The following is a 27,886-nucleotide window of genomic DNA, read 5'->3' as shown; positions in this document are numbered from 1 at the left end:
ATGGATGATCGTATTGCTGTCCTTGTAGGCAGGATTGCAGAGGTCTGTGTTAATCTGCCATTGCAGACGCTGCAGAAACCCTAGAACCCTGTTCCGCCGCGCTCCCTCGGCTTCCCTATCAACCACCGAGTCTAGACTACTATTGAAATTAAGAGAGACAAAAAATAGATGCAAATAATATATGAAGAATCTATCCTCTACCTGATTTATATTTTCTTCATGCTTAGTTAAAGTATATTTTTCTTCCATGAATTCTACATGTCAACATCAAGAAAACTATAAGCAAGGCCCATTGTTGCAAAATTTTTTACATATCTCGAGGTGCCTATTGTAGTTGTAATGCTATTGCTTTCCAATCTTTGATAAATGGAAAACATAAATGCCCTATTTTTGTAAATCTGCATCAGTATCAAAAAATCAAAACATTGAAATAAACTCATTTCTAATAGATGTGACTTGTTTCCAATAGAGAAGTTAGGGCCAAATACTTCATATTTAGTATGACAAGTATTTATATGCTTGTCTAAGGTGAATTTTATGGCTTCTTCAGTGTAACAATACAACATATTGATGATTCGGTCTTGTTGTAGATTCCTCACTCTTGTGCATATTTTATCTTGCTCTAGATTAGTCTCTCAAGCTATTTCTGACATCACTCTACCCTTAAAGCCTGGAAGGTGATTATTATGAAAGGCTACTTGAATTACAACTATAATGGAGCAACATTACTTGGTTTAAACCTATTTTCTTCCCAAGATATGTTTCAAACGACACCTGTAGCAGCTCACATATTATTCCAATAGTGAGACCCCTTGAACAACACTCTATGACAACTCTGTGAAAGTGAATTTGAAGGTGGCATTGGCATGAGATATATCACTTATGTTCACTAAAGTTACTAACATTATTCCCTGATCTTGTATAGCAGCTCAGCCCTCCACATGAGCCCCAGGTGATCTACTTTCTGATGATGACTATGTAGTGGTTTGAGAATTGGATTATGGAAACACTTTGGAAACTCTTTTCAAGAGATAGAAACAACTACTAACAACACTAAGGAAGCCATATGTACACCTCATTCTGAGACCTTCTCTACGAAATTGTTGTAATTATACTTGGACCAGTAGAAAAGGTATCATGCCAACTTTTTAAGCAATATGAGTTATGGGCTTGGATCTATGACAATGGTAGAAAAAGAGTCGATTTATGAGTAGTTGCAACAATACACTTGGAATAGTCTATATTGTGTAAGGATGCTCTCATTTTAAGAACCACTCATGTAGCAGCCAAAATTTGTTCCACTTTGATAGGTGTTATTCACATTGCTTTGAAATATGTTCTTGGACTGGACGAAAGATAGGATCTGGTGGCTGGAGAACAAAATCTAATCAAATATTTGAGGTAGCATAGGAAAATGAAATACCAGTGAAGGTCAAATCATTTTATGTTAATAGTTAATCTAGATGTTCAACAATCCAAAGAGGAGGCATAAAGAAATTATACAATAGAGCACCTAATGCAGGATCTAGAGATAAGAATAGATGGATGTCCCTTTAATTTTGATTGGATGAAAAATGAAAAAATCATGAATGTTCGTGGAATATACTATGGAGAAAGTGCAAGGATCTCTGCACTGAATTTTAAAATAAATAAAAACACAACATAAAATATATTTCATAAATTCCAATGGAATTTTAAAATAAAAAACACAGCTGATAATTCAATTCAATACTACCCACGTACAGAGAAAAGCCATAAATTCCAGGAAGAAATTTACGGGTCAATTAGATCCCAATGTGAGCTGCATCTCTTCAAATATTCAACAAGCACGTCCAAGCACAGGGCAGCCAATCTCATCAGTTCCACCATCAATCCACAATTAGCCACAAAGTTAGAAAGTATTTCAATGTTTACTCAACAATTCAACAATGAATAGGGGGATCGGATAATCTCCAATGCAGTGTGAAGAGGGGGATCAGATAATCTCCAGCTCACGAGTCACGAATCTCTAGCTATACAACTTTATAGTGTCTAAACGGAACAACAAAGAGGGGGTCATATTTACAGTGAAAACCCTGAAAATAAGGTACACAGGGAGCACAAATCAATAAAGGGTCTAGGGAATACAAGAACAACAGAAAGAAAAAGCAAAAATCGATCTAGAATACCACAAACAAACTTAGGAGAACAAACCGAGCTCATACACTCTTTTATAAGCATCTATCACAGAGAAAGCACACCCCATCTATCGCGGAGAAAGGCAGGTCATCGACAAGATGAGAATACAAAGCCAAAGGATATAAGAGACCTTGGATGTTGGTCAAATGCACTACAAATTCAACGAATCAAACTAGCAACCCTTGGGACCTAAAATCTAGGGTGAATTCAACCTATTTTTATTTTTCCAAGGAATGGAGAGGGCGAAATAGCCCCTAACCAATCCCATTACTGGAAATTGGGGCGATGCCAAGAAAATTCTATGGCCAAACCAGGTGAAGTGGGCTTTGGAATGTTTATTTGCCCTATTTTTAATTGGATAAAATATAATAATCATTTATTTTTTAAATATATTTTGGGCTAACTATTGAAAAGTGTGTAATTAAAAAAAATTCCACTCTAAAATATGAAACACCTTAAATTTTTCCCATGGACTAAGATTCGCCCCTAAAATTTTCTATGATCCATGGTCCATAGATTAAATCAAATGCAAATGGTGAGAAAAATTTCATGTTGATTAATACAATTAACAAGTGCCCGCCTTTTAGTTAATCCATCAATGATCATAAAATATAAATGGTTGAATGACATCAGAAGTGCATGAAGTTTAACATATCCCATTAGTCCAATTGACCATTGACATATGACAAGATCACGTTAGACAAAGGGTGGCCCAAACATGTTTCGACACTTAACACAATTTCATTGGACAGATATGGTGACATGCACGACACATGACTCCCTCTCCCACTCAATGATAATGTAACAACTTATACACATGGTGGTAGGTTACTAGGCATGAAATAGAAAATATGGAAACACGTGGCAGGACATGTCAATGTGATGACATGGTGCCACTATGGGTTGCCACATGGTAAGGAAAAATGGAAAAATTGTATTGGAAAAACATCCAAAAATGAGTGACATGTGGCACCCCTTAGCTGCCATGTGGCATGATGACGTCATGCTGATGTCATCATGTGGGAGAGCAAGGACCCCAAAAAAATTGGTCTTAAGGCATGGTCACATTAACAGGTCATATTGAAAAATAAGGGGCTAATCTCGAGTGTTATCACACACAAGCCCCAAATTTCATGAACATATTAATGCATGTGCATATGGCTCTTGTCAGCTTTGGTCAAAGTCCCAGGTTTCCAAACATTACCACTTGGATTTTTTGGTTGGCCTTCTGGGTACTGGACCACATGGAAGCATTATATATATAACACCCTCACCTTCTAAACATACACAAAGTAAATTCAATCAAATTATTAGTCTGCTTCTTAGTGAAAGCAATTCATTAATGGAAGGTTTTGGTTTTGGGGAATATTGGCGATTATGTTTGGTGGAACATGCCACAGTTTGGTTACAGGTAGGTTGAGCGAGCCAATGATTTAATAAATCTTGGATACGTTTGAATCAATGAACAATTGGGCCTCATGACATGTCCATATGGTTATTCAGTGGTAAAAAAATCAATGTTGGAGCCAATAACCTACAAGCAACAATGGGAAATGCATTTGGTATAGAGCTCCGTTGGGAATTCTGAGGATGTGAGTTTGGCCCCGTCTGTTAATAGGTTGGAATTTTGTGTATATACATAGGCATTATGTCACATTTTTAGCGAATTTCAATGAGTATTTTGTAGATATGTGGCCAAAGAAAGCACATTCTATAGAAGTGAGCTCGGCAAAGGATCTTTTATAGAACCCTTAATTTTCATATAGTTTTTGTAAGCTTTTGGGATCAATATTGTCCAAATTGAGTTCAGAAGAAGTTGGACGATCAAGGCTTAGAGATGAATCTAACTGGAAGTGTGCAATGTCCTTTTGGCACTTATATGATGACCAAAATCCATTTTATATGTTTTGAGAGGCTATGAACATGATTGTAGTAGTTTTTGAATACATTATGAAAACAAGTTCCGAAGAAGGGATTGAGTGACCAGATTGATGAATTGGTAGAAGCAGAGTATGGGTAGAAACATGATAGCTAGTAACAGTTGTTTATATGATAGTTAGTGGTAAAATTTGTGACAATGCTTGCAGTAATAATGGTTGCAAGTTATGACAGTGATTGCAGTGACAATGATGACAAGCTATTGCAGTGACATTGGTTGCAAGTTGTGATAGTGATTTTGGACTATGCCATAATTACATGTTGAAAATTGTACTTATGATTCCGTGATATATGATGATAGTGGATCCATTTGAAAATGACATTAAATAGAGGTTCACAAGGAAGTTGGAGAAGGAGGTGGGAGCCTCCATCGGGTTGAAGCCTAGAGTAGGTTGGAGCATACTCATTTTTGAGGTTGGAGCCTAGAACAAGTTGGAGCCCACTCATCATTGAGGTTGGACCCTCAATCAAGTTGTAGTCTACAGTGAACAATTCTTGCATTCTTTTGATGTTGGTTCCTTAATCAAGTTGTAGCCTCTCACAAGTGACAACTTGATTTCTTGAGAATAGTTTCCTCCAACAATTCATAGCCTATGATTCTATGTAATGAATTGAAAATAAAGAGGAAGACGATTTGTGGTTTTGTCTCATATGGATTTCCATGTAAAATATTATGTCTCTTTGTGATGTGATGGTTTCTTGATATGTTATTAATATGATGGTAGCCTGATGATGCATTGTTATAGTTGATGATATGATGTTTATGATTCATTGCTATATATTTGTTTTATTATGAAAAGTTGTGAAATAGTAAAAATGATCTCACACTGATTCATCCCCTCCCTCCTAATGTGACCTTTGGGCCAACAATGCAAGAGCCAAGGAAAAAGTTACCAAAACATGACTAAGAGTTTAAAGATATAGATCAATTGAGGAAACACTTATTTCATGTACACAATATTTCTATGTGCATCTTATGTCTGGAAGGATGAAATTTCTGTATTTGTGAAGATAAACTTTATTCATAGGCATATCTAGAACAATATTATCTAGAGCATACTTTGAAGTCGATGGAAGTGAGATAGAAAGGGAGGTTCCATGGGTTATCAAATTTGTAACCTTTGCAGGAAACAATTTTATAGAGACAATGAATTGTAATTGCATATGTCAAGAGATCATTATACTTGCCACATATTCCAACAAAGTCACCTTGAGCACATTGAGTATTATTAGAATTACAGTGATATGGAGGCACACTTTAGTCGAGAGCGCTTCCTATGTGAAAATGATTATTTCTTTGCAATAGGGTGTGTTGTCTTTACATCTGAAGCATAGTAGAAGAGGCATAATGAAATTGAGTATGTTGGAAATATGTCTCGATCTCAAAGGAATGTTGCACTACAAATTCCTTTTACTTTTCAATATACGCGTCTAGGTAGTGAGCATGGATCTCAACAAGTTGCCATAGGACAAGAAAAAAATATGATTGATAGGATTTGTTTAACTAATCCAGCCAGTAGTGAGATGCTTGATATACATTGTCACACGGAAAGAGTCGATCTTGCGGACAAGATAGACCTTCCTAGAATCTAACAATATCTAGTGACAAGCAAGCCAATCAAAAACTATCTTTCTCTAAATATGTAATATATAAACAAAGGTAAACAAGTGTTTTAGGCCTACCTTGGGTCCAATGCAAGTTTGTGGAAGCCTCTCTCCTTTGATCCAAATGAGCTCCCTTGTAGCAAATCTACAAACACAAACAAGCAAACAAATTAAATAGCACCTGAAAAGCCAATATCATAAAGTATACTTATCATGATGATCAAGGAATTCATGAAACAAATGACATAAGACAATTTTTTGAGAAAAATGAATCTGATTGTATTAATTAAAATCAAAGAAGAACTTTACAACCTATGCCTTGATGTTGTACAAGCTCCTCCCAGGGTCCAACAAGAAGTCTCCTCTACTTTGACAAGTTTCACTCTCTTCCCAATGAAGCCAAAAGGTATGTGATCTCTCCTCTCAAGCTTAACTAGGAAGTCTTAATTCCACCAGCATTTACCCTAAAAAATGTTCAGCTTCCAACCTCCCTAGCAACCAGCCCAATGCCTTAATTTATAGTGCAATGGAGGGAAGTTACTAGGTCCTCCTTCAAAGGGATAAAGCCCTCCTTCAAAGGGATAGCTCCTCTCATCAAGGGATTAGCTCCTTCTCTTTTGGGATGCATGAACCACCTAAGAGCGAACAATCCACATCAAAATTCCTTCTAGAATCATCTAGAATTAACCCAAAGTGAGTTTTTTAGAATAAACTTGCGCCTTTTTGACTTTCACAGGGGTCCGCACCCACTCCTTTAGGGACAGAGCGGGCAGGTCCACAGGTATTGTGAACAGGGGGTGCGGGACTACAGGCAACAGTGAGAGAAAGTGCAGAACCAGAGCTTTGTTGATTTTCAATGTCTTTCTCTCATTTTCAAAGCTTGACTTGAAGAGCTGAGGTCTGAGACTTGCTTAGGAGGATAGTACAAGTGATGATAGACCCATACTGACTGCAAATAATAATGGTGACAACATTTTTGTGTAACAAATTGCCCCCTAAAGTGCGAAGTCTGTAGTAGATGAGGATTTCATTTATCATTTAGGAAGAGTGAAGTACTTTATCATTTCGAGGATCATCTTGTGGAGAGCCTGGTTGGAACCTATAAAAACATTCAATGCAAAATATATATATGAGATCATATCATCGCTGAGGTAGGCATTCCCATACTCAGATCAAAACTGACTAGAAAACTAACTACTGCTCTGATATAGGAATGATCTTGTAATACATCACAAGTATAGACACACGTAGACACAGTATGGATGCAGCCATCTGTTTATGAATAGTCCACAATATAATGAATACAAAATTCCTCGCAGCCTAGATGGCGGAAACTAGATCCAGGGTCTTCATTTGTACTTCCCAAAATAGTACGATTCTAACCATGCCAATGAATTTGTTGAAGTCGAACATGGTAGAAACCACTTGATTACCAGTCAATGATGTAAACTGTTAACAAGTGTGAGAGAAACCATCAGTAATTTCAATGGCTCTCAAAGTACCCAGTACAATCCATGAGATGTGAATAGATGTGTTGATGTCGAACATGTCACGGAGTCCTTTGATCGAAGGTCAATGATGCAACCTGTTGTCGAAGGCGAGAAACCTGCCATTGAGGCATGCAGATCCCAAGGTACTAACGATTTCTAGATCATCTTTCTAGATAATGAGCTGGAGTCGATAGAAAGCGACCTGGCGTAGGCAAGCGCACAACACGAAATCATAGAACAAGTTTGAAGAAATTTAGTTGCAAGGACTGACTCAGGGATGGTCAAGATGGATGACAGATATTTTGCAGATGAATGGCTTATTGGCACTGACCTCTTGAACACATAACGACACAACAGATGGTTTGGTGACAATTGACCCAAAGTTAATACCCAGAAACCGGCTGAAGACTTTCAATGTGGTTTGATCAACTGTTAGGCAAAGGATTTCCCAACCCAGGTGAATGAAAGTGTCGTGTTCAAGAGTGGTTACAAAGTATGACAAACAGGCTCATTTTTCTCTCTTTTCCCCCACCATTTCTGGCAAGTACCTCTTTATTTTTGACAAGCTTGAGGAGGATAACATTTGCTTGATTATAAGCTCATCCTTCGGATGAGTCCAACTTAGTTTAAATTCGAACCCTAAGAAGGAGTGGTCCGTTCCTGTTTGTAATTGTACAGGTCCTTTACTATTAAATTTTAACGAGTCCAGTATAGGAGAAACTCGACGTTTTTCAATTTTAAAGAGTCTGAAAAAACTTAAGAAGACTCTAGGGTTGACCTTTTTCGTAAATTTGTGTCTCCCAAGCCCGAAAAAGTATAAAATAATACTTGAGAGAACCGCTTGATCTTTACAACCAAGGAGTAATTTTCGTAATTAGTGTCTCTGATCCGAGAAAGTAAAAAAGAGATCAATGACACATCATTTTATAACCAATATCGAATTTGAAACGACAAAAATCCGGCAATCTTTTCATGTTTTTACAGTCAGAAAAAGAGTTGTAAGTGGACCATATTTTTAGTTCTGTTTTAACGAGTTTAAAAAGAAAAACTCGGCGATCTTTTCATGTTTTAGGAGTCAGAAAAGAGCTTAAAGGTGACTCTAATGTTTTTTCATCGAAAATGACCGATTTTGCCTGAAAAATCCGTTATCCTAAACAAAAACTCAAACATTACTCATACCTATTTAAAATGGATAAGAATGCTGCAAAAGTTACCTTTCTAAAGTGAAACATAAACAAATTTACAATTCATTTATTCAAAAAACTTATAAAAAGGGCTTTCGTCAATTCATTTTTACCGTTTGAGATTTGGGTGAGAAAATAGAGCTTTTGGTCAGAAACTTCCCGTGAAGATTGCGGAAAATCCATCTGTCGGAATCGAGCGCCATCTCCTCCAGGTAATCCACATCATCCTACTCTTCAATTTTATCCGTTTCAATTTGTTTTTTAGGGTTTCATTTCATTTTTTAGAGGATTTTTAGGCTAGAAACCCACGCGCGGGGGCCCGCAGGCATAACACAGGTAGCCCGCGGACCCCGACTTTTTCTCAATGGGGAAAAAGTCAGGGGTCCGCACCTTTCGTGAAGGCAAGGTGTGGACCCACGCACTGTCTCTAACAGAGAGGGTGCGATCCCCGCAGCAAGGGTTTTTAACCCTAAATTTCTCAAAATTCACCCAAACAATTCAATTTTTTGCATTCTAATTCACCTTTTTGTTGGATGTAGAGTATACATCATGCTTGATTGGCGAGAACGGGAGCATGAGGACGTAGATATTGCCGCGTTAAATCACCAACCTTCGATGCATTGAAGGCATGCGGCTTGTACAAATTCTAGGCCATACCTGGCATGAGGGCCCAGGTGGACTTCTTACAGTGGCTGGTAGACAGGTGGAGCATACAAGACCAGTGCTTCTTCATTGGTGGTCACCAGCTCGAAATGGAGCCGGCAGACATATAATTTTTGACTGGTTTGCCTAAGAGAGGCGAAGACTTGACTCTATTTGGGACTAGGCCAGGTGGCCAGTCTGTCGATAGCCTCCGGCTAGAGTTCTGCAACAACCAGACTAGAGACAAAGGGATAGACATCAAAACCATATCCCGTCCTGAACTCATGGTGATCGCGTTTACTGTTACCAGGCTTTGCGGGAGTGCCGCACTACATATAGCCACTGGATCCCAGATGCAGATGGCAGTTGACTGCTTTCGAGGCACCATCTTCAACTGGTGCGATGCTGTGTTGGCTAATGTAAAAGGCCAACTGACCAGAGCCAAGAACGGACAACTAAAGACCTTTGGATATGGTGCTTTAGTTGTGAGCTTTGGTCTGGAGAGGGTCCCAATGTTGGTCCCGCAACACCTCACTGTTGGCGTTGGACTTCCTCGAGAGCCCAAACTGATGCGATGGGTTGCAGTTATGGCCCATCATCCTGACGAGGGGACAAAGGTCGTTCAATTCAAACCTGAGTATTTCCATTGGTTGGAAAACCAGGTTTTTGCTATTCAGGACTTCCCTTACGCTGGGGTAGATTTTCACGGTGACCCAGACATGGCTCTTCCACCAGGAGAGCAATGGGATGACTCAGGTAAAATCATTTTCAACATTTTCCTATTTTAATTTTTTTTGTTTTTATCTCATCCCAAAACTGATAGTAAAAGTTTCAAATGCAGATGTGGGTCCACAACGACCAGCCGCTCTCCGGCCTTACGAGAGGAAACAACCAGCTGCAGTGGCACCAGCCCCATAGGACGAATCAGCAGAGACCTTGGCCGAATTGGAGAGCCATATAGAGCGTTTGATGGGAGACATTCCAGAGACCGGCATAGATGACATTCCTCGTCGACTACAGCGCTATGTGATCGGGGTCCCAGGACCTTTTAGGAGGTTCCTTTGTAAGGTGGCCCGTACAGTGGTTTCTTATCGAGATCATCACCAGTGATAGGATGATCGCCTATTGTAGACACATATGAAATTTTTGCTTTTTGTATATCATTTTTGCCAATCATAAGGTGTTTTTCAACTTATGATCGAGGACGATGTATATTTTGACACACTCCTATATTATACTATATCACTATTACCGGCTTATCTTGTAGAACATGTTATGGAATGTTTTTAAATTTACTTGTATGATTATTGCAAATATCTACTTAACATTCGAGAAGCAATTGCATTTGCTAATGTATTTAAAGATCTTGGAATATGCTGATATTCAATATAATCAAATTCACGTTCCAAGAGACGCACTCTCAAAAATAATCTCAATAACACTGGATTTCTAATGGCATATACTCTATTAAGTTGTAATACAACGAGTCCAGAATCTAACCTCACTATCAAACTCCGAATCCAAAATGAAATAGATTCAGATAATAACTCAATCACTGCACTATACTCTACAATGTTGTTCGTTGTTTGACTGAGGCTTAGCCCATGCATAAATACCAACTCGTCAGAGGGTGAATAGATAACCCAAGCTGCGGAAGAAATGTTCCGTGTACTATGACAAGCACCATCAGTGAAACCAATGTATGTTTGGAGAGGCGTCAACATCTACAATATCAAGAGTAAAACCAAGATAAGCAGGAATAATGACGAAAAATACTCTCTAAGCTAAGCACACTTTTTAAACTAAAACACACCAGCTAGAAAGAAAACTATCCTAACTAAAAAATCTCCACACCCATTTTAAGCATAATACCTCTTCAGGTAAAGACCATTTCTGGGTTTGCCTAAAGAGTCCCCATCAAAGTTTACCAATTCATAGGCCCCTTTTGCCAGCTTTCGCTTGAAAAAATAGGGACCATGCCACATAGGAACGAATTTCCCAGCGCCTAATTTATCATTTGCTTGATCGTATAATAAGACTAGGTCTCCTTCTAAAAAATTTCGAGGGGTCACATTTCGATCATATTGAGCTTTAATACGTTTTGCATGAGTTTTGATCGCCAATGCAGCATCACATCGATTCTCATCTAGCTGAGCTAAGTATAACAAATGTTTTTCCTCTTCGGAAGTGGTTGGAAGTAACTCGATGGCCATTTGCAATGACGGGATTTCGCATTCAATGGGTAACACAGCTTCCAGACCATAAACTAGTTGGAAAGGAGTGAACCCTGTTGATGTTTTTATTGAGGTTCAATATGCCCAAAGCGCTGAAAATAGCATGTTATGCCAATTTGACCGATGAATCCCAATGATTCGTCGGATCATGATGACTAAAAATTTGTTGATGGATTCAACCAGACCATTAGCTTGTGGATAATAAGGAGTTGAACTATCGTGACGTAAGCCAAGCTGGCCTATAAGTTCAGTCATCATAACGTTTCGAAAATGACGCCCATGATCAGTGATAATCGCTTTTGGAACACCAAACCTAGCAATTATATGATTGAACATGAAAATTGCAGCTGTTTTTCTGTCTGCCTCAAATGTAGGCATCACCTCGGCTCACTTGGTAAAATAATCTACCGCAAGGATAATATACGCTTGCCCCCCGGCCGAGTGAGGGTTACATGTAATAAAATCGATACCCCATTTTGCAAACGGACCGACGACAATTATAGGGTGGAGGGGAGCAGGTGGAGCGCGCATCTTTCGATCAAAAATTTGGTAGTCGTGGCATTTTCTGACCGCGTTAATACAATCTTTAAACAAAGATGGCCAGAAGTAGCCAGCGCGCAATATCTTTTGGGTTGTGGCACACTCAGACATATGACCGCCACACGCTCCAGAATGACATTCATTTAGAACCCTTTCAGCTTCCTCGTGAGTTAAACAACGTCAAAAAATAGAGTCCGCCCCATGGTGATTGTCAGGCCAGGGTAACTCCAGAATGGGCAGAAGAAAACTGATTGATTATTTCATTAGATAACTATTGTTTATATACATAAATGAGACGGATCAGTTCATCTTCTTGATGACTGTTCACGTTCCAGTTTACCAAACCGCTGAGGATTAGGTGTGAACATTCCCCCCCTTAATCTGAAGGGATGTTGGTGAGTCCAAGCATCGTTCTGAATCTTTCAAGCTTTTCTCTTCCAAGCGCTTTGGTGAAGATGTCTGCAATTTGCTCATTTGTGGAACAATGACGGAGATGGATTTTTTTGGCCTCAACATGATGTCGGATCAGATGATATTTAGTATTGATGTGCTTAGTACGATCATGTAACTTTGGGTTCTTGGCCAACTTTATTGCAGAGGTGTTATCAATCATGAGTGGAGTTGATTGTACTTGTTTTACCTGCAAATCTTCAAGAATTTTCCTGAGCCACACAATTTCTTTCGTTGCTTCAGCTGCTGCCACGTATTCTGCTTCTGTTGTGGAATCTGCTGGAACTGATTGTTTGCGCGATCTCCAGGAGACAGCTCCTGATCCAAGACTCATAGCATATCCTGAAGTAGATACCCCAGTTTCTTTGTCTCCATCGAAGTATGAATCAGAGTATCCAATCAAGCTGAAGTCGTCCACCTGTGTATACTTGATTCCAAGGTCTTGAGTTCCCTTCAAGTACCTTAGAACTCTTTTTGCAGCAGACCAATGTCCCTCACAAGGCTTTTGCATAAACCTGGAGAGGATTCCAACAGCAAATGAAATGTCTGGTCTGGTAGTAGTGAGGTAGATGAGACTTCCTACAAGCTGTCTATACTTTGTTGCATCCTCAAATTCCTTTCCTTCAATAGATGTGAGCTTCAAGTTTTGTTCCATTGGAGTAGAAAGAGGATTGCACTATGTCATGCCAAATCTGTTTAACAAATCTCCAATGTATTTCTTTTGAGAAAGAAATATGGATTTTGGATGTTGGGTTACTTCAATGCCAAGATAGTAATGAACATAGCCCAAATCAGTCATTTCAAAACTTTTTCCTAATTCTTTCTTTATGGATGCAATATAGCTTTCATTGTTCCCTGTCATTAAAAGATCATCTACATATACCACAAGATATACAACTGTTTTGCCAACTTTCTTGACAAATAAAGTTGCGTCATCAAGATCAAAATGATTGAAGTTGAGTTTCAGAAGATGCTCAGTTAGTTTTTCATACCAGGCTCGTGGTGCTTGTTTGAGGCCATACAAGGACTTCCCAAGTTTGCATACTTTATGTTCATGTCCTTTCACAGCAAATCCTTCAGGTTGGGACATAAAAACATTCTCTTTTAGATCTCCATTCAAGAATGCAGTTTTTACATCCATTTGATGGACTTTCCAACCGTTCTGAGCAGCTAGTGCAAAGAGTGTCCGGATGGTGGCCCATTTTGCTGTGGGGGCAAAAGTTTCCTCATAATCGACCCCTTCCTTCTGTGCAAAACCTTTTGCCACAAGCCTAGCTTTGTGCTTGTCAAGTGAGCCATCAGCTTTGTATTTGTTCTTGTAGACCCACTTGCAGCCAATTGGTTTGGTTCCAAATGGAGGATCAACCAGCTTCCAAGTGCCATTCTTTATGAGGGCATCATACTCCTTCTACATCGCTTCTTTCCATTCATCATGAGAAGCAGCTTCTTTGAAGGAAGTTGGTTTGAAATCTGTAGGCAAGTTCAATTCACAATCATAAGAAACATCCATATCAACAGGTGAATTAGAGTTATCTACATCACCTCCATCTTGTTGGTTTGTATTTCTGGTTCTTGTTTTTCCGATTTCATCAGGATGAACACTTTCAAGTGTCTTTGTCAGCCACTTTGGAGGACCTTTCTGAGATGGTCCAGGCTGCTCTATTGATTGAGTTGGAACTGAATCAAGATTGAGTCTCCCAATTCTATCAATTACATCACTTAAAGGATCATCCGGTGTTGGAGTTTCATGCAAGGGAGATTGTTCTTCAGAAGAAGATTCCACATGTTGATCTAGTATAGGAATCCCCCCTTCAAGATGTGGAATCTGATTATCAAACTCTTGATCAAGTTGCCGCTCAACAACACTGTCAGATTTGGATGATTCAAGAAAAATGACATCTCTAGATACAACAAACTTTTTATTTACTTCATCTTAGAGACGGTATTCTTTAGAGGTGTTTGAATACCCCAAGAAGATACACTTACGACTTCTAGCATCAAGTTTGTTTCTATGTACCTTTGGTATTAAAGCATAACAGGTGGAACCAAAAATCCTGAGATGTTTTACCGAAGGAACATGTCCATACCACAATTCATAAGGAGTCTTGTTTTTTATAGCACTAGATGGACATCTATTCTTTATATATGCAGCACATAGAACAGCATCAACCCAAAACATTATCTTTACATTTTTGAAGAAAAGCATGGATCGTACCATATTCAAGATTGTTCTATTCATTCTTTCTGCTACACCATTCTGTTGAGGATTATAAGGCACAGTTGTTTGATGTTTAATCCCATGTTGGCGAAGATAGTGTTCAAATTCATTTGATGTATATTCTTTTCCATTATCAGTGCGAATAGACCCAATATGAGATTGTGCATCATTTTCAATCCATTTATGAAAATTCTTGAATGTTTGAAAAGCATCAGATTTGTTCCTCAATAAATAAACCCAACACATTCTGGTGTAATCATCAATAAATGTCATGATATATTTATTTCCATTTGCAGAAGGAACAGGCATTGGACCACATAAATCTGAATGAATGAGTTCAAGCTTCCTATGTGCTCTTGAATGTGAATCATGAAAAGACTGTTTCCTATGCTTTCCTAGAATGCAAGCATCACATTGCTTATGTTTCCTAGGAATTGTAGGCAAACCAGCAACACCATTTTTCTTTAATAAGCGGAGACTGTCATAGTTTAAATGTCCAAATCTAACATGCCATAATAAACTTGATGGAAGTGTACCTTCTTCATGATGAGAAATATATGAGAAATGTTGTGCATGAGCAGAGGTTCCTTGCAGTTTAAGAAGTATTTCTTCTTCTATTCCCCTCATGACAAGTGAGTGGTCAGATGCCTTTCTTACCTCAAGCTTTCCATCAAACATATGAATGGAGTGACCTTGCTGGCGATGTGGACCAAGGACAGCAAGTTTCTCTTGAGCTGTGGGAGATATAGAACATGATCCAGAAGAAAGTCTGGAAGACCAGGCAGTTTAAGCCTGATTGTGCCAAGCCCTGATGGCTTGATTTTTGACTGATCTGCAAAGTATACTGCTCCATCAACATTGTCAGTGAAATCTTCAAAAAAATATTTCCTATGAGTCATATGACAGGTTGCTCCTGAATCAAGCAACCAATCATTTTTCGAAGAAGCAATGAAGCATTAAACAAATCTTCATTTACTCCAATGTTACATTGTGCCTCAATATAGTGAGCGGATTCAGGTGCTTTACCTTTGTCTGTATCATCAGTTTTACCTTTTTACTGGTTTCTTTTCTGCTCAATTTTGTCCCATGGTAGCTTGCATGTAGAAGCATCATGTGATCCATTTCGTTTGCAGCGAATGCAATGCAGATCTGCCTTTTCTGCTTGAGAATGTCTGCCCCCCTGCCTCTGAAGTATCTTCCTCTTCCTCTTCGTCCACCTCTTCCTCTTGTAGAATCTTGAGCAGGATGTTTTTCTTTATGAGCAAGGCAAACAGTCTCTTCAGAAGATTCAGGGACTGTCTTCTTTCCAAAGGCTTTCTCTCTTTCAGCAAACTTTTTCACAAGAGAGTCAAAGGTTATATCTTTAAGATTTCCATTTGCTTGTAATGACTCAAGATAATTGGAGTAGGTAGGATAGAGTGCTTTGAGAAAGGCAATAAGAGGGATATCCAGCTCAACCTTAGTGGATTTAATATCATGCATTATAGACTTTACTTCAGATGCAAGAGCAAGAGGATCATTATTTTTCAGTTCAAGAGTGAAGAGTTTAATCATGAGCTGAACAACTTCAAGTGCAGAATGTGAGTCATAGAGCTCTTTCAGCTTTTGTAAAGCTTCAAAGGCAGTGGAATAACATGAAATATGATGACTTACTTCTTCATTTACAGATGTTGCGATCAATGCATAGGCTTTGTTGTTCTTGTTTTCCCAAATGACAAGTTCTTTGTCTGATGTAGGCTGTACTGGGTCATTGTCTCCTTCTCCGACACACACTCCCTTCCACAACTCATTGTAGATGAGGGTGTGTTTTACCATCCGGGACCATTCAGGATAGTTCTCCTTGCCAGTGAGAACTATTCCTACCATAGAAATGATTGAATGCATTCTGTAAAAAAATGTCTCTGCTGAAAAAAAACTTCTGTTGATAAAAAAAAACTTCTGCTGAAAAAATCCTTATGCCACAGCCTTATGCACTTTATTTTCTTCTAATGTTTGATAGAAGCATCAACATTTCTTATATCACTGCAATATTACTATGTTTTGAAAAAAAACGCTCAAGGGATCACTTCAATATATATCAATATATCACTTCAATATATATGCAATACTATTTTGAAAGCAGCGCAGTATATGACTATATCATTTCACTGTATTAATATATCACTATTTTGAAAGCAACGCAATATATAAATACTTTAAATGTTTTTACTTCACTGGTGTAGAGAACCAGCAGGACGGCCTCGAATCCGGCAATCGTGCTGAGGGCCGATTAGCACTTCTCGGCACCCCCGCTTTCTCTCTACAATGTTGTTCGCAACATGTCGTCTTCTCCCAAACAATGATTCAAAAAAAAATGCTTCAACGTGCTCTCTCAATACTCCAACAATGATTCAAGAAATGCTCCAACGTGCTCTTTCAATACGGCTCCAAAGATGGTATCAAGTCTCCGCGACAAGTCGGCTCCAACAACGCCAAGAGTGCATGCAAAAAGATGGTTTCAAAGATCTCCAAACTGAAGACTAAGTGCGTCCAAAAGTTGCTTCAACAGATCGGTTCAGAAACATGACGACCCAGCAAGTGAACCCTGCAGCAGTTGTCGCTGTCCCTCCTGACTCAGCGGTTGAAAACGCCTTTGTGCATCAATATTACCATGTTCTCCACCAGTCGCCCCAAATGGTATTCAGGTTTTATCAGGATTTGAGCAAGCTTGGCCGCCCATAAACAAATGGAGAGAGGAGCTGTACAACAACCATGGCGGCGATAAATGATAAGATTATCTCACTAGACTATAGTGACTATACAACAGAGATAAAGACTGTGGACTCTCGGGCGTATTGAATGGAAAAGACGGAATTTCACACAGTCGATGTATTTAGATACTTGGACGAGCCTCCACAGCCAGAGACAGCTAAGGACCAGTGAGGAAAATACAGTCCGGCCTCGACCTCAGGGAAAATGACAAAGGCTTTTTTTTTTTTTTTTTTTCTGGTAACGGGATTCTTCGGACAGCAAGAAAGACTTGCTTGGAAACGTTTACTCCGCAGATGCGCAGGACAATCAATGAGAGGCAGTGAAACGGATGAAACGCAGGACAATCAATGACTGTTAACCGATGCTCAGAGAATTAATGACACGCAGGACAGAGGCAGCGCTCATGACAGAGCAGCACTCAGGACAGAGGAGCGCTTAGGACAGAGATAAGGGAGTTACAAGGAATCTAGGACCTGCGCTCTGATACCGTGTCAGGCCAGGGTAACTCCAAAATGGGCAGAAGAAAACTGATTGATTATTTCATTAGATAACTATTGTTTATATACATAAATGAGACGGATCAGTTCATCTTCTTGATGACTGTTCACGTTCCAGTTTACCCAACTGCTGAGGATTAGGTGTGAACAGTGATAAAGAGTATCTCCAATAATTCTGAATTGTTGGGACTGGAATCATATTTTGCAACGTTCTGACCTTGATATTTATGGCCGAAAGGATTGGGTCTGGAGATAAACGATGATATCCCCATACCATGGATCTAAAGTGCTGATTAGAAACAAGGATTCGTCCGCAATGGGCTCCTCCGCCACAGTTTCCGTGTCAGCACGCGGGAAGTCACACATTAACTCTGCAAAAACTAAAGATTTCTTCGACTTAGACTTTTCAAATTCCAAGTCTAACTCCTGTAGGATCACAATCCATTTGGAGTACTTGCCCCCTAGCAATTTCTTGGTTAAAATATAGATCATAGGGTTGCAATCAGAAATTACTGTAGTTTTACATAGTAAAATGTAATGACGAAAACGTTGGATAGCTTGAACAGCTACCAATCCCAATTTCTCCACATGTAAGTATTTTAGCTCAGTTGGATTTAAAGTTCGACTAAGGTAATATATCACATGTTCAGTTCCGAATTCATCTTCCTGAACTAACACCATTCCAATGGTGGAATGGGAAGCGGCAAGATACAAGAAGTAGTCCTGGTTGTAGTTGGGAGGATGCAATAACGGTGCATGGGTCAACGCGTGTTTTAGTGCATCAAAAGATTTCTGAGCTATCTCATCCCAATAGAATGGAGTATTCTGTTTCAACAACCGGGTAAAACCCTTTGTAACCTCGGCGTAGTTAGGAATGAATTGTCGTAAAAAGTTTGCTTTCCCTTGAAAAATTTGGAGTTGGCGAAGACTCGAAGGAGGAGGCAATTTGACAATAGCTTCAACCTTCGAGGGATCGACGCAAATGCCAGCTTTCGAAACAACAAGCCCCAGCAACCGACCCGTTTCTATACAGAAAACACACTTGTGTGGATTCAACCTAATCCGATAATGCCTACACCTCATAAAGATTGCTCGTAAATGGATGAGATGATCAGCTTGATGTAATGAATGAGCAGGCAAATCATCGAGATAAGGTTGCACAATGTGCTTGATGTCATGAAACGCATAAGACATGGCCCTTTGAAAAGTTTCCCCGGTATTCTTGAGTCCAAAAGGTAATTTGCAATAAGAAAATGTCCCCCATGGACAAATGAAAGCCGTTTTTGGTTGATCGACAGGTAAAATATTAATTTGATTGTACCAGAAAAACCATCCATGAAGAAGAATATTTCACTGCTGGCACAATCATCAATGATTTGATCAATATAGGGAGTTGGGTAATTGTCTTTTGGACAGGCTCGATTAATGTCCCTATAATCGATACATATTCTTATTGTCCCTTGCTTTTTGTTAACCGGAACAATATTCGATACCCAATCCGTTAATGGAATCGGATAAATGAAACCTGCTTTGAGTAATTTTTCAACTTCTGCTTTAATAGCAGCAACTTTTCTTGGGTGAATCTGACGCAAACGTTGCCGGACGGGTTTAGCGTCCGGGTAAGTTTTGATTTCATGGACAACAATTGCGGGGTCAATTCCTGGCATTTCCTCATATGACCAGGCAAACACGTCGCGGAATTCTTGAAATAGGGCCTTATATATTTGAATTTCATCTTCCGTACACGAGGCACCTATATGAATGTTTTCAACAATTCTAGGCTTAACCGAAATGTCAATAGGAATAGTTCGAGAAATGTTTCCCAAATTTAACTCTGAATCAGGGTTTTCCATTGGATTCTGAAGTTCCTTGACATATTCAGTCGTAAAAATTGATTAAAAATCATCTTCAAAACGATCACTCTCAGGTAAAAATGAAGATCTATGATGGAGATCTTCCCATGGTAAATCATCGACACATAGGATTTCACGAATTTGCTCATCAGTGTGAACAAGTTCAGAAAACGTTGTTGAATCCGAGTTTGATGTGAAAAGTGATTCCTCATGGACCACATTCATTGAGTCAATTTTGGTTGAAGATGGGTCGGAAAACGACTGCACGGCCTGATACGCAATTTCATATGGACTCAAAGGCATAACATCACCAAATGAGTCTATCTCAGATTCAGAAGGTACGATCCAAGGATCATCATAAACAATGGTGTCTGACAAAATCATATGAATGGCTGTAGTAGAAGACGATGCATTGATAGGAGGAAAAGGAAAAGTTCCCAGTAAACCGGCATCTTTAACTAGTCCTACTCCAACATCCTTATACGGGATAGTCGTTTTACCGACATGCTGAATACTTTCAGAAGAGGCTGGGTCGAATGAAAAGTAAGTCAGCTGGTCTATAGTTATGGTCTTTCCATTATGAGAGAACTTTATAAGCCGAAAGACCGATGAAACAACATCTATCATAGCGTAAGACCAACTACGACCCAAGAGAAGGTTGTAATCTAGAGGGGCATCAACCACCTCCACATCTAGATTAACAGTTTTGCCTTCAACCCCTATAGGTAGATCCTGTAGAATGCCAAAAGGATGAAACCCACGGCCATCAAAGGCCTTTAGAATCGTCGGGGATTGATTTAGCGAAGGAGAACCAAGCAATCTCCAACACTGTATCGACATAATACACGTTGAGGCTCCCTCATCAATCACAGTCCTGTAAATAGGTCTGTTTTTTACTAACACTGGGATCTGGAAATCCATTTGATGAGGTAAGCGCGGTGTACTATTTTCTAGATCGAAAATTATAAGGTTCGAGTCCTGAATGTCAACAGCTCCTATAGCCGACAATAGTAATTTACGTTGTGCTGGACATGATTGCAGCACCTCCAAAGCCGACATTGTTGAAGGTGAAAAAACTAAATCTTCAACAATATTATAGTTCTGAGCCGCTCTCGCATGTGGATTGAAAGCTGACTTTTGAAGTATACCCTTGGCGGGCGGTTTGATTACTAAGTCTGGGTTATGTTTCTTGATCTGTAGTGGATCGGAACCAGGAGCTGAGGTTGATGGGTTAGAATGAGAAGATTCTGCTTCTTTACCATCAATGGGACTTTTACTACCATAATCATGCGATCGAGTCGCAATCCTAACATGGGACATCATCAGTATGGGTTCTTCATTGGCATTTGAGGAAGAACCTATCATCTTACTATCTTGACTTGGAAAAGGATCCTTCAAAACAGCAGGCGTTTGGGAACCTTTGACAATCTTCGCAACCTTTGCACGATGAGGGCAGTCTCTTGTAAAATGCTCTTCATCACAAATGAGACAAGGATAACGAGGTTTGCGTTTCTCATCATTTGATTCCACTTTTTCTGGTTTCTCTTTCGAATTTTTATCTGTTTTATTTTTCTTCTTCCCTTTCTTCTTACCACCGGATTTTGATTTAGCTGTAGATGACTCTACAACATGAATATTGGCGGAAATTTCCGCGGAAGAATCTCCTGTCGGGGAATCTAGCAGGGTTATAATAGGAGAAGAATTCTTGGAAGACTTCTTCTTACTTTTGGTATTAACCGTACCAATCATACCATCAGCGGCATGAGACCTTGAAGGAGCTGCAGCGATTTGATTTTGCTTAGGAAGATCGGGGATTTTCTCGTGTAATGTACCTAACTGAGTATAAACTAAGTCAAGGTACTGTGCTTGAGCAATTACTTGCTCTTCAGTAACGACTTCGACCTTAGCTACATCCTCAGTGATCTTTGGTAATAAATATTTTACAAACCATTCGACTAAGATCTGATCCAGAATAAAAACCTTCACTAAACGCCGTCGACGTCTCCATTCATGAATGTGATCTAAAATGTAAGTGGACGTTGACTGCTTTAATGAAGTTAGTAATTCCGTGCCATTGTCATATCTGACAGGCAACTGAAAATGAGTTAAAAACGAGGTAGCTAGCTGACTAAAGTTATAAAAAGTGGCTCGCGGTAACTCAATGTACCACTTGGCCGCAAGACCAATTAGAGTGCGCTGGAAAAGCCTTAAACGGATTGAATCATTTGAAATGGAGTTAGACGCACACCAGAGGTGATAAGTCATCACATGGTTCGACGGGTCCTCTCCTGATTTGCCTTCAAACTTAGGAATATCACTAGGCAACTTATTCGGCATTGGCGGCCAAAACGGAAGATAGTTAATGGGATCGTTCGTTAGGCGCGACAAGTCAGGCAAGTCCAAAGTTGCGATAAACGATAACTGACGATTAGGGTCCCTAAAACTCTGGGTCATTAGACCAGCCCCAGGAGGAGGATATCCAGGATAACTAGGAATTGGGATTGCATTTGGGATATTATATCCTCCCAGAAAACCAGGATTAACCAGACCGTACTGGGGTTGTTGAGGTTGCTGATATGTATACCCAGGGTACGGTTGATAGTGATAGACTGGCTACTGCACAGCAGGACCGAATTAGTACTGTCCCTGGTACGGTTGATAAGTAACCTGAGGTTGACTTGTGACAACCATACTTGAACCAGGTTGTCCTACAGGCATCTGAACCGAAGTTTGAATTGTGGATCTAGACTGAGGTAAATATGTCTGAGGAGTTGATACAGGAATAGTAGAAACCGGAGCTGTCGATACTCCAGAAGTAGGTGGGGTAGATTGAACAGATGTTGCAACAGTTGCAGCAGCCGTTTGAGGCGGAGTACGAGGCGTACTAGGCCCAGGCTGAGAAACTACCAAAGGTACAGAAGTTTGAATAGTAGATTGGACAGGTTGTTGGGGTGAACCAGAAACTAAGGGTTGTCTAGTTTGAGATGACAACTGTACATTCGGTTGCAAGACCTGTTGAGTTTGCGATGGATCCCACACTAAGTTCATTCCAGGGTACAGACCCATAATAGGTTGAGAATATTGAGGACCATAACCAGGTTGAGGGTAGGGTTGATAATTCAGAGGTACATTTCCAGTTCCTTGAACATATGATTGATCGGAAGGTGGTTGGAAACCTTGGTTCGAGTACTGACCTTGGGGTTGATAACCCTGAGGCACGTACTGATACTGGGGTTGACCTTGAGGTACATATTGATACTGGGGTTGATCTTGAGGTACATATTCAGTTTGGGGTTGACCTTGAGGAACGTACTGTCCCATAGGTATGTACTGTCCTTGAGGTTGCCCCCTAGGCGCAAATTGGGTACCTTGAGGTTGCCCCCCAGCCGATAATTGAGGATTTTGAGGCTGCCCCCCAGGTGGTAACTGGCCACCTTGAGGTTGAGGATTAGGAATAGTACCTGACATCATGAGAATATCTTCTATACTCAATAGCTTAGTACCATTGTTTCCAGTTAATAACCCTTGTTCAATGGGTTGAGGAGATGCTCCCGAAAAAGTACTAGTAAGTGACTGATACCCAGAGGGAACAGAAGGACCGCCATACAAAAAGGATTCTGGAGATTGAGAAAACATGGACGACTATCTTGACATATTTAACGGAGGATAGTAACCTCTAGGTGTTGGGTGATAAGGAATACGAGGTGGTGAAAAACTTAGTCCCGGGTTTTCCAAAAATTTAGTTAATGAAAGATACCAAGCACTGCTCCTAGGTGGACTGTAAAAGATTAATTCACGCTCCCTAAGTTCTATAATAGGTTGATTTTCAGGGATAGGGATGCCTACTTTTTCTTCTGGAGTAGCAAGTTCTTCAATAGCTATGAGTCCCCTAAAGCCTCTAAAGAACCAAACAAATTTGAATCACACGCCTAAAGAATCTAGGAGATCAAACCACACACAAACAGTAAATTTCCGTACTGAAAACACTAGTTGGTGATGAAATCCAACGTCGCAGAGTTCAATACAGAAATGGCGGTTGGAACAGTTACCCCGGCAACCTGCTTAATGAATAGACTGGCACAAGTTCCTCCACTAAACCATCCCCAGTGAAGAGAACCCCCCAGAAAATCCAAGTGAGTCTAGCCGACGTCTGCTCCAGGTACAATGGGATCTTCCCACCACTGTCACCTTAGGAAGAATCCTATAGAATATGGTCACTATGGTTACCAACAGAAACAAATATACCTGGGGGAACAGTCTACGATCCGATACGCACGCAAGGGCAGAGTAACAAGCTCAATCCCCTTGAAGGCTCCTTGACATAATCCAAGGTTTACCAACAAGTGACCCCAGGCTCCTCGACAATGGTTAATCCGAGGTTTACCGTTTTTAATACGTGAATATCTAGCGTCGTTCCCAATGAGGAAGGATTGATTCCCACACTGGTTCGGACACGATCTCGTGCTTCTCCTTTAAGAGGAGCTTTCCTAGAGCATAGATGCAACAATTGGATTTTTCTCCTACCGCAAGATACAGCTACTTGTTTGTTTTACTGTCATGGAGAGTTAATTACTCCCTACTCCAAGACACTACCCTAAGCTATGTTGGTGTAATCGAGCCCTAGAAATAAAAATATTACTAGATAGATTTTACTTTAAGCGTTATTTTTATTGGTTTTTGTTTAAGTCAAGAGGTGTGGAGATGAAACTCGTGGTGTGAAGACTCGACTCGAAATCACTAAAAAATGCACTTAAGATGATTAAGCGATCTTTTCCCTTCAATGAACTTCTAGCTAGGAAAGAGTTTGAGAATGCAAATGTTTGTAAACACAAATCTTTCTTAACCAACAAATTAAAAGAAGAGCTTTTTATCTTTTCCAATGCACTCAAAATGAGACAACTAGTTATTTTCACAAAAATTTCCCTTTTTCTTTCAAAACACTCAAATACTACAAAAACAAACTTTTTCAAAAAGAGATTTTTTATTTTTTATAAAACACTCAAAACTATGGAAATAACTAATCTTGAGATCTATAAACTATAAAAAACTATTTGAAGTCAAAGCTTACAAGATGTCTTTTTCAAGGATGTTTTACTTAGCTATAAGCAAACTAAGGACTAATTTGTCCAGAATCACAAATCAGTCAAAAAACAACCAATTTTTTTTTTCTTTTCTAAAAATGAAATCCAAACTTTTAACACAAGCCTTTTTGAAGTTTCGCAAAGAGAAAACACAAGGTGGATTCCTCAACAAAGGTAGATTTTGCAAATGGTCAGACTCATAAGAAGGCCAGTAAAAACCAAGGTGATTTGAGGCTTCTACAGCTTCTAAGCTCTGAGCTACTACAAGACCAAAATGAAAACCAAGCCCAGTAACCAAAACTTCTAGGAATTTCACCTAAAACCCTAACACCAATGGAATTAACCTAAGAAAAGCCTCTGACAAGTTACATGCAGGTCTGGGCAAGGGATAATAACATCTAAACAAAAACTAAACTGACTGAAAGAGGAAATCTTAAGTTTTTCAAAATTTTAGCAGGGTCCGCAGGCCCACCGTTCACACAGGTGCGGTACCGCTCTGTGCTAAAAGCAAAAGTGCAGATAGGTCCGCACTGTGTTCCAAGCCGAGGGTGCGGTCCTCTCCCAAAGTTATGAGAAACAAAAAATAATCCTATATCAATTAAATCTACCCAATTCCACACACAACAAGCCAGAAATAGAACCAAAAACACAGTTTCTCAGGTCAAAGTAAAAACAAGGAAAAAATCAAGTCCCTAGTGGAGTCGCCATTTTGTCACACGGAATGAGTCAATCTTGCGGACAAGATAGACCTTCCTAGAATCTAATGATATCTAGTGACAAGCAAGCCAATCAAAAACTATCTTTCTCTAAATATGCAATATATAAACAAAGGCAAACAAGTGTTTTAGGCCTACCTTGGGTCCAATGCAAGTTTGTGGAAGCCTCGCTCCTTTGATCCAAATGAGCTCCCTTGTAGCGAATCTACAAACACAAACAAGCAAACAAATTAAATAGCACCTGAAAAGCCAATATCATAAAGCATACTTATCATGATGATCAAGGAATTCATGAAACAAATGACATAAGACAATTTGTTGAGAAAAATGAATCTGATTGTATTAATTCAAATCAAAGAAGAACTTTACAACCTGTGCCTTGATGTTGTACAAGCTCCTCCTAGGGTCCAACAAGAAGTCTCCTCTACTTTGACAAATTTCACTCTCTTCCCAATGAAGCCAAAAGGTATGTGATCTCTCCTCTCAAGCTTAACTAGGAAGTCTTAATTCCACCAGCATTTACCCTCAAAAATGTTCAGCTTCCAATCTCCCTAGCAACCAGCCCAATGCCTTAATTTATAGTGCAATGGAGGGAAGTTACTAGGTCCTCCTTCAAAGGGATAAAGCCCTCCTTCAAAGGGATACCTCCTCTCATCAAGGGATTAGCTCCTTCTCTTTTGGGATGCATGAACCACCTAAGAGCGAACAATCCACGTCAAAATTCCTTCTAGAATCATCTAGAATTAACCCAAAGCGAGTTTTTTAGAATAAACTTGCGCCTTTTTGACTTTCACAAGGGTCCGCACCCACTCCTTTAGGGACAGAGCAGGCAGGTCTGCAGGTATTGTGAATAGGGGGTGCGGGACCGCAGGCAACAGTGAGAGAAAGTGCGGAACCAAAGCTTTGTTGCTTTTCAATGTCTTTCTCTCATTTTCAAAGCTTGACTTGAAGAGCTGAGGTCTGAGACTTGCTTAGGAGGATAGTACAAGTGATGATAGACCCATACTGACTGCAAATAATCATGGTGACGATATTTTTGTGTAACATACATAATTCCATTTAAGAATCCATGTTGACTATAATTGCTGAGAATTTAAATTATGGCAGAGTCTTGATCATGTAGTCTTTCTTTCACTAGTCAAAATGTTGGAAAGATCTTTGTGATAAAATGCTAATGATTCAAATCATAGCTCTATATCTTGATCATGCATATGTTATACAAACTACATACATTCATTAATTTGTTCCCTATGGGAAATTTGATTGAAAATTGGTTACCACAAATTATAAGATACATGGAAATTGGATTGATGCCACACCACTCAACATTAGTGGGTGGCACATCACACATTAGCTATTTAGCTCTACTCACCATCCTTGTGTCATAGTGCAGTGCAATGACCTAATTTAGTTTGCATTCCAATTGCCATAAGATGTGATAAAATGCAGGGTGACTGGTCAATGGGATAATGAAGTGTCATGGTGCACAAGGACATCGTTACTATGGAACCAGCTTGTGCTGCACAAGGTTGTAATGTAACTGTGAACTAGTATTTCATTGTGCTATACTAACCATAATGCTAATGCAATGATTATATTTCCAATTGATCGATATAATACATTGGCATAATGCAGTCAGAGAGGACTTTCGATCAAGGAGGAAGACAAAATCAAAACAAAGAAGGTTGTGAACATGAATGTGATTGTGATCGAGCATTGGAGAAGGAACATATGGATTGTGACATAAAAGAGAAGAATCTACACATGTATATAATACATTTGATATGCTTGTCGATCATCACTGGTTAGATAAAAGGCTGGGAGAAATGACATATCACTGAATGGAGCAGAGCATCAATATTAGGAATATAGAACAGAATATATCACCACCTAGAAGCGCACATTTTTTGAAGCTCACAATTATGAGGATTGGTTGAAAGATAAATATGAACTATCACACCTAGAAGTTTTCATAAAAAGGCAGAATGAAAATGCAAAAGTAGCAACAAAGGAATTCCTATTAGACCTACAAAATGGAACCCTAGACGTAGGTCCAAGTTATAATGGTTCTATAACATTAGCTGCAAATGGTGGTTAAGGGAGTGACCACAATTTAGATGATGATGCTAAAGTTCATGTAAAAAACAGGATGCATGGTAGGGGCCCTGCGAAGGAAAATAACTCTGTTTCAAGTACTCCCAATGGTCTTCTTGTGAAATCTAAACCAAGATGAGTGAATATAGATATATAACTTGTATAGGCTCTTATTCACAAACTATATACAAAGAAAGGTATAGAAGAAAACATTCTTGATATTTCAGATCAAGATAAGACTGAAGGAGATAAATCTATTAGTGGTTCACTTGGTTTCGTAATTGTGAGGGGCACAAATATTGTTGGCCCATAAGAGTCATTAGGGGGAAGACCCTGGGTTCAGGTGCAGGAGGCCAACAATGGTCCATTGTAGTCTAGGATAGTGTCAGCATTTTCAACTTACCCCAAAGGGCAA

General features: G+C 39.5%; 1 pseudogene; it reads left to right on the top strand.

The window, feature by feature from the left end:
• LOC149172698 (serrate RNA effector molecule pseudogene) lies at positions 1–27,784 on the top strand (annotated as a pseudogene).
• The last annotated feature ends 102 nt before the right edge of the window (positions 27,785–27,886 follow it).

Source organism: Pinus tabuliformis, chromosome 4_2, assembly GCF_031772625.1.
Source record: "Pinus tabuliformis cultivar Carrire ecotype Pingquan chromosome 4_2, CPIR1, whole genome shotgun sequence".
Lineage (NCBI taxonomy): Eukaryota > Viridiplantae > Streptophyta > Pinopsida > Pinales > Pinaceae > Pinus > Pinus tabuliformis.
The sequence above is the reverse complement of the archived record's forward strand: the minus strand, read 5'-3'. Positions and strand labels throughout refer to the sequence as shown.